General features: G+C 44.7%; 1 non-coding gene across 1 annotated transcript; it reads left to right on the top strand.

Annotated features, from left to right (window-relative positions):
* The first annotated feature begins 2,277 nt into the window (after nucleotides 1-2,277).
* Nucleotides 2,278-2,352, top strand: Trnas-cga. The gene has a single exon. It is a non-coding gene; the product is annotated as a tRNA-Ser (tRNA).
* The last annotated feature ends 6,574 nt before the right edge of the window (nucleotides 2,353-8,926 follow it).

Here is an 8,926-nt window from a genome sequence, read left to right as displayed (position 1 = left end):
ATTTTCCACGAATTGTCAAACATGGTGAATCAGTACTGTTTGCTGATGACGGACGGTAACATCTTAATCAAGCTGAGTCACCAAGTGTACTCAATGGTAAAGCTCAGGAAACACTTAAGCATGTATGCCAGTGGATAGAGGCTATCAAATTAACCCTAAAAAAAAAAAAAGTATTAGTTTCCACTTACGCAAAAAACTGAACAGTATCACGCTAAAAGTTAATGACGAGGACATAGAATGTGTACCAACAACAAAATTCGTAGGCATGCACATCGACTCTCAACTAAATTGGACCGAGCACACTGTGGCACTGTCTGCCCCCAGTAGCTGAGTGGTCAGCATGACAGAATGTCAATCCTAAGGGCACGGGTTCGATTCCCGGCTTGGTCAGAGATTTTCTCCACTCAGGGACTGGGTGTTGTGTTGTCCCAATCATCATCATTTCATCCCCATTGACACACAAGTCACTGAAGTGGTGTCAAATCGAAAGACTTGTACCTGGCAAACAGTCTACCCGACGGGAGGCCATAGTCACCTGCTTGCGGTACTTGGAAAACGAATAGCTTCAGCATGCTGTGCACTTAGGATAATAAATTCAATGTGTAGTAGCTCGAGTACTAGAAATGCATTTTTTGCATATGTCCACGCTATAAATAATTATTGCATATCCTTCTGGGGAGCAAATGAGCAGAACAGACAAACAATATTTAAGTTGCAAAAAAAGGCTGTACAAATCATAACAAAAAGTAGCAATAGATCCCATTGCACAGAATTATTCAAATCAATCAATTTTTTGTGAATATCATTTTGCAGACAGTGATATACATAAAAAACAAATTGACCAGTTTCTGATAAACTGTTCCATACATGCACATGAAACAAGACACAGGCAACACTTTCACCTCTATAGGAAAAACAAATCAAAAACTCAAAACAGCATGTTACACAATGGAATGAAATTATACAAAAATCTTCCATGAGAAATCAAAGACATAAGCGAAATAGATATCTTTAGGAAATCGCTTAAAATTTATCTCTTGGAAAAGTGTTTTTATACCTTCAAGGATTACTTGGAATGATGTAAATATACAGCAATATGTAAAAATTATCAACTGTGTTATTAAGTGATTTAACAATGTATCTTTATGTTACAATATTCATGAATTCCGATTGTGATAATTATAAATTTGTTTCCCTATTGTATATACTCATTTGACAACATCCATACAATCCTGATTGTCTATGGATGGATAAATAAATAAACAAAAACAAATTACTCTACACAAATTATCATTGATTCATGTCAATGAAGTTTTGCTCTTTTATGTTCAAGTATGTTGTATATTCAGATGCCATCAGTGCTGACATGGCATAATGTGGGTCAGATCACCATCATTCTACCATTCCTTGGATCAACTCTATTTCCTGTCCGTCCACATCATGGATGAAATGAAGAAGGGCTTCACTGTCCTGCACATGAAATTCATCACCACCTTCCCTTCAGTTTTCTTGGGGACATCATATTGATGTTATTACATCTGATTAATATTGTTTCCATTTTCAGTGAAATGTTGGTGTTGTACCTAAACCTTCATTCAAAAAAATATTTGCAAAATGTACAGATGGAATAGCTTTATGTAACCTATATTATAAGTATTTGGACATCAAAGCATAGTAGGGTAGGGATGGGGATGACCAAGTAGTGGCTCTACTCTAGGAGCACACAGGGACCTGGTGTGAAGAGGTTTGGGCAGTTAGGCACAGTCAAGAGGTAGACAGATGATTGGGCGGCTGGGGGGAAATACATGGGTGCATTGGCAGATTAAAACTGTGTGCCAGACCGAGAATCGAACTCAGGACCTTTGCCTTTTGCGGGCAAGTGCTCTACCAACTGAGCTACCCAAGCACGACTCACGCCCCGTCCTCACAGCTTTACATCTGCCAGTACCTTGTCTCCTACCTTCCAAAGTGTACAGACGCTCTCCTGCTCAGATGGTGGAGCACTTGCCCGCGAACGGCAAAGGTCCCGAGTTTGAGTCTCGGTCCGGCACACAGTTTTAATCTGCCAGGAAGTTTCATATCAGCGCACACTCCACTGCAGAGTGAAAATCTCATTCTGGAAACCTCCCCCAGGCTGTGTCTAAGCCATGTCTCCGCAGTATACTTTCTTTCAGGAGTGCTACTTCTGCAAGGTTCGCAGGAGAGTTTCTGTAAAGTTTGGAAGGTAGGAGACGAGGTACTGGCAGAAGCAAAGCTGTGAGGATGGGGCATGGGTCGTGCTTGGGTAGCTCAGTTGGTAGAGCAATTGCCCACGAAAGGCAAAGGTCCCGAGTTCAAGTCTCGGTCCGGCAGACAGTTTTAATCTGCCAGGAAGTTTCATATCAGTGCACACTCCGCTGCAGAGTGAAATTCTCGTGGCGTAGAGCGCCATAAATATCGATATTTGTTCTGTGCGCAAATGTGCTATCTTTGAGGAGAGGGGTTTGGGGCAGGATGTTGGACGCTAATGGCAATTAGCCTCTGGACTTGTATCTGTGTAGAAGCTAAGTGAGAATAAATCTGTATATGAGAGAATTCTAGTTGTTTACCTTCAACTATACCACATTCCCTCCCTGGTGACCCCGTTTTTGTGTAATACGCGTCCGAGTTACCGCCCGAAGGTTATTTACGCGCCTACCACGTTGGGTTTCTCCGCGATCGCGAGGGCCTATGTTCAGCTCCAGACAATGGCCTTTCAGCATTCACCGCCACCCGGATTCCAGCAACATCTCTCCAGCACTCCTGCCGTCGTAGTGGACATGCCGCAAGAATCTTCGGAATCCTTCAGCCAGAACATGCAATGGAATTCATCGAGTGTCGCCAGTTTCTTCCAACCGCCAACAGTCGTGGACTCTGGCTTTGTTAGCCTGGACCTTCCCACGTGTTCTCCACAGAGTGTTGGTCAGAACATTCCTACTCCTGTGTCGAACACACAATTCAATACAGTTCGTAGCGTCGAGCGAGGTTTTGCTACTTTGGAAAATCGTAAATTCAAACTCGAATCAGCTCCCGCCACGTGTGTATCCTTCCACGCCGGCTAGTCAACAGGTGTTCAATGCTCGCCAAACAGCAAATATCACACCGAGTGTGTATCCTAGTGGACGTGTGTGGGATCCTTGTGTTGCTTCTAATCAGGTCAACAATTCTGTGCTGGACAGTAATTACTCCAACATCTACAACCAGCCCCAACACTCACAGTCGAGTGAATACTGTGTGCATAACGGACATTCACCGGCGTACTTAAGCACTTGTGGCTTCTCTCTGAGCTACCACGTCAATGAGAATGCACATTTTGACTACGATCCTCACACCGTTCGAGCGTCCGTCGCTTCTCAGCCGCCCCCCCCCCCCCCCCCCCCGGCGTCAAGTGAATTTTGTGATTCCCGCGTTACGGGACGCCAATAATTCAGACTTGCAATCTTCTGCATGCTCTACTTCCGTCCGAAGTAATAGGCGCACCTCCGCAGTGACTGCAGTGCCGAATCTGCCGAAATTACCAGACTTCAAACCCACTCACCCGGAGTTCTGGTTTAACCTGGTTGAGCAAACATTCAATGTCTGTGCTTTGGACATCGACGCACGGTTCGCCTGCCTCATGAACCATCTTCACGACTGCGTCGATTTAATTTACGATCTGGTCAAAGCACCCCCCCTAGCAGGGAAGTATGCTGCGGCGAAACAGACGTTACTGGAGCGCGTCTCTAAAACCTGGAGAGAAAATGTGCAACAGTTCATCTACAAAGAGCGTCTTGGCAACAGGTCTCCGTCCCAGCTGTGGCAGTGCATCCATCTTCTCGTCGATGAGCAAGTTATGCCTGATGACACCCTCACAGAAATCTGGACTGAAAAGCTGCCTTTACCTGTCGAGACTGCAATCTCTGTGTACGAAGATAGGCCAGTAAATGAACGTTTACGTGCCGCAGACAGAGCATACTCCGCCAGGCAACGTGAGCTCCGTGCACTGCATTCTGGATGCGACTGCACTAAGATGCTTTCTGACACCACGCCCTTGTCTGGTGCTGCTAATAACAAGTTTGTTAAACAAGCCGCCCTGCCTGCACCTTCAACTCCCCGCAACGACAGTGCATCGGCCTCTGTGGAAGACTCTGGGGCACATACTCCGTCACCTAGCAACTACCCACAGGAGCACAGGCCTGCCCAACCTTACTGTTTCTTCTATGCGAGATTCGGGGAGCAAGCTCGAAAATGCCAGTCACCGTGTTCTTACCCAAACTCCAACCGCAGGTAGGCTACGGTGCCACCTCCTGTGATGTAAAAAATGGGCACCATCTCACGTTGCACTCCGTTTCGGACAATAACAGTAAGTGTGGTCGAGTCTATGTTCGCGATTTACGATCAGGTGTATGTTTTCTGGTAGACACTGGTGCAGACGTCTCTTTGCTGCCGGTTCGCCTAGCAACCAATAAAGTGCAACCACACAAAACAGTACTTCGTGCAGTGAACTTGTCTACCCTACAGTGTTCGGGTTCCACTTTGTATAAAGTGAAACTTTCGCCCAAGTGCAAGCTGGAGTGGACGTTTCTAGTGTCAACAATTGACGAACCTATTCTCAGAATTGATTTCCTCAAGCACTATCAGTTGTCACTGGATTTTGTGCAAAATACTGTGTTTTACCCTTCCCTTAAGAAACATATTCCTTTCGCTTCGCCGAGTGACAGTTCGGCTAACACCAAACATGTGTGCTGTGCTAAGAAGTGTGTAAACCTATCCTTGGAGCTGCAATCTTGGACAAACAAGTGGCTAGTGGAGTGCGCCAAGTCTTCGAAGTTGCAGATGGAACGTAAGGAAATGCTGCTGCATCTCCGCGACATACACCACGAGTTGGCCTCCACACAACAACGCCTCACGGCACTACAAGCAGACGACTCGTCAGCTACAGACAAGGTCAGTCCGAGCCAATCTGTTGTTCCCGTGCCTGCGCACATTAACGACAATGTTGTGAACTCTGTAAACTGTGTCAGCACCCCCTTTTGTAATGATAGGGTATGCCCGAGTGCTCATGCTCTTTGCGTTCCGAATGGACAATTAACTTGCCAAGCTTGTGGCAATGAACTACGGCCATCTGCTGTCCGGCCACGCCCACTCGTGCCTACAGCACTCTTAGTGGCACGGCCCGCTACCAAGAACCGAGTGAAACCAGCTTTAATTGAGCCTCAGGTGAACCTCCCTGATTCTGCCCCTATTTCTCCCACTCCTGCTTCGAGCGTCCATCCATCTTCCCACACCATGCATTTGGGTATTTATTCTCCACAGCGCGCTTCTCTGCCGAGCACTGCTTCTTCTCTGCGTTTATCTAATTCGAGTGGCCAATCATTTTTTGGGCTTCACTCCTCACAGCCCTCGCAGTCGAACTGCCAACCACTCGGATTCTACCATTGTGTTACCATCTTCGTGTGACAGCTCTTTGTCACGCCGTTAATCGACACTGGCTCCTCGTTGCCTTCGGTCACGCTCCCTCGTCTGTCAGCTGATCGCCCGAGGTTGTCGCCTGCGCAGTCCAGTGCACCTGCCACCCCCCTCTTAGTAGATGCTTCCCCCTGCCATGGCTTTCCCACACCTCCCTGCCTCCCTACCATTGCTCGTACAGGTGCCATCCAAGAATTCACAACACATGTGCACCCTGATGACATACATAAATTATCTGTTGTCGTAGATGGTGATATGGTGTGTGTGGTACTCGCGTGTGACAATACTGAGGGAGGAAGTGCAGAATCTCATGTGGTGCGCCGCTTTAAATTGAGCAGAAGTGCTGCATGTGGCAATTTGTGTGCCTTTGTTAGGCCTTCTGGCAAGGTGATTCTCCGTCTGCCGGCTGACAAAGTGCTACACCTCCATTCCAGGAAGCCGCCGGCGTCGCTTGCTGACTTCACTGTCGACGTACCGGGTTTCACCCCCCAGTCTCCTACCAGTCGACCGCTTCTGCCTGATGCAGAAGAACTGTGCGTTACCTTCCTAACTTCTCACCCCCCCCCCCACCCCCCTCCCCCATTCACAGGGATGTACTCCATACTGGGCAGGAGGGGGGGGGGGGGGGCTATGTGGCGTACAGCGCCATAAGTATCGATATTTGTTGTGTGCGCAAGTGTGCTATCTTTCAGGAGAGGGCTTTGGGGCAGGATGTTGGACGCTAACGGCAGTTAGCCTCCGGACTTGTATCTGTGTAGAAGCTAAGTGAGAATAAATCTGTATATGAGAGAATTCTAGTTGTTTACCTACAGCTATACCATATTTCCTCAATCTCATTCTTCAAGTTTTCTCTAGATTTCTTTCTTTTCTTTGTTACTCTGGCCTCCTTTGTGATGCATTCAGCAGCGTTTTTACCTTCACTGACACACTGATTGTCCACCAGTAGAAGCCCACTTTTATAGTATCTCCAGATGATTAGTCTGTTTATGATTTTGAGTCTGCTTGTAACTCCATCATTAATGTATATTATGACATCCATCACACCAATCTGAAAGGCTGACATTCCAAAAAAGCAGTTTTGGCAAGTGGTCCCAAATGCAACTACTGAGAGCTTTTTCTGAATTCTGCATTTTACCATGTAAACATTTTTGCAGGAATTTAGAATTTGAAAGACCCTCTGTGCTGCAAACATACATTCTGAGATATTTCATCCTCAAATTAAGGTCTATCTTTGATATTAGCAGACTTCTTGTGGGCTCCTAGACACTTAAAACATACTCACTGCATCTGCTTTAAAAAGGCATTTAAACACAAAAGTCATGAGGTTGCATATTGTACATAAAGTACATGTTTGAAGAATCAGGAAGAATCACAGAATTTTATTAAATAAAACAGAAAATTTTCATTTTTTGAACCCTCACGATGTCCAGGCCCTTTAAAACTATTGACAAAAATGGTACTTATATTTTGACAACCGTCATCCATTCCATGTCCAATGTTTCCTCTCATACAGCATAAGCAAGGTTAACACATTTATTCAAATGCAGGCTCTTTACAGGGATACATCACCTTTCTCACTTCCGTCTTCACTGGACATAATAACAGCACCACCTTAGCTCAAAAGCAGATATCCTCGGCCATCACATCCAGGTCTGGTACTACTGATATCTCCAAAAAATTCTTAGGAATACACTTGTTGTGACTCAGTATTATCCTGGTCTTGAAAGCATTTATCAGCTACTTCAACAAGCCTATGTCTCCCTAAAATCATACCGTGAAATGAGGTCCATTCTATCTGACATTTTGTCCATGACATGTAGAATAGCTTGTCATGTCCCTGCCAATAACAGCAACATTCTTCTCAGACCTCATGCTCCTTCCACACTTATTTTCCTACTCTATGGTTCCTAGCCCTGTGACCGTCTCCACTGTAAGGCTTAACATATACACCCTCCTACCATTACTTATACCAACTCTGTATCTGTCAAAACATATTCTATCAAAGGGAGAACTATTTGTGAAATGACACATCTCCTGTACCATCTGTTACATAAACACTCTTCAGCTTTTTTACATTGGTACGACTACCACCAAGTCATCAGTTTGGATGAATTTTCATAAGCACAGTGTGTTTGCTGGAAACACACAATATCCCGTTGCAGAACTTGCTCTGCAACATGACAGTCTTAACCTCAGTGCCTGTTTCATCACACATCTTATCTTGATTCTTGCCACAGAAATATGTTTCTCAGAGTTCCACAGGTGGGAACTGGTATTACAAGTCCTTGCTTCTTCATTTTTGTTAATTTCTTTGGTTTCAGTATTCATTTCTTCACTTCCTTTTAGTTTTGTGTACCTTTGTTTTTTGTCCTGTCTATTCCCCCTCCAAGCTTGCCAACATGCCCTCTTCCCCCCCCCCCCCCCCCCCCCTCTCGCCCCCTCTTGCCTCTGTCACTACCACATACTTCCCTTTCTAAACTTATTAGCTTGTGCACAATGTTGTGTCAGTCATACTTGTATTATATATTGCCATATCTTCCACCTTTAAGCTCTCAGGTTTTCAGATCTCATGCAATGCAGTCCTCAACAATCCATCTTTCCTTCGTATCCTAGCCAGTAAGTGTCCCTTGACTGGGGCCTCTTCTTCCCAACTCTCCCCATTTCCTAATTGTGACCAGTCCTTTCCATTCACACATCTTCCTTCCCATTCAACCCTTCTGCAAGCAGAAGGAGCAACTGCCTCTGAAAACCTGCAGATTTCTGTACATATATATGTGTGGTCCCTTGTCACAGCTTGGTGAGTAGAGTTTTTAACTATTGAATTACACAACATTTTCAAGAATTAATGATCTTCACTGACATTTTAAGTGATTTGCATCTGGAGTTTTACAATGTGCATTACATAAGCTCATAAAGATTCTAATATTACTAAAGATGCAGATGAATTACGTAGTCCAAATTATCAACATAATAAATAATAATTAAATCTGGTTCTTCTGAAATGTATAAACTAATTTTTAATGCACATGAATTTTTCATTTACATGTGTTCCTGAATATACTTCTGACTACATGCAGTTGGTCACATTACAAAATCACACCATTTTTAATGTAGAATACACCCTTCTATACTTAAGAATACTGTTTTCCTTTTTTTTTTTTCTTTTTACCTGACTGCAATTCTTCACATCCATTGCATTGCAGCTCAACAACTCTTATAGTCTTCAAATTATTCATTCCTATCTCTCTTTTAACTTATTTTAGTTTTGGTTGTAGCAGTGTTTGACAATCCAGGAAAGTACCAATTGATGTTCCAATATTATGCTTCCTCCTTTCAAATTGTCACCCCATCCTCCCCCATCCTACAAAGACAAGAGCGCGCGCGCGCGCGCGCACACACACACACACACACACACACACACACACACACACACACACACACACACACACACACACACCTT

Source organism: Schistocerca piceifrons, chromosome 1, assembly GCF_021461385.2.
Source record: "Schistocerca piceifrons isolate TAMUIC-IGC-003096 chromosome 1, iqSchPice1.1, whole genome shotgun sequence".
In the NCBI taxonomy this organism is placed as follows: domain Eukaryota; kingdom Metazoa; phylum Arthropoda; class Insecta; order Orthoptera; family Acrididae; genus Schistocerca; species Schistocerca piceifrons.
The sequence above is the reverse complement of the archived record's forward strand: the minus strand, read 5'-3'. Positions and strand labels throughout refer to the sequence as shown.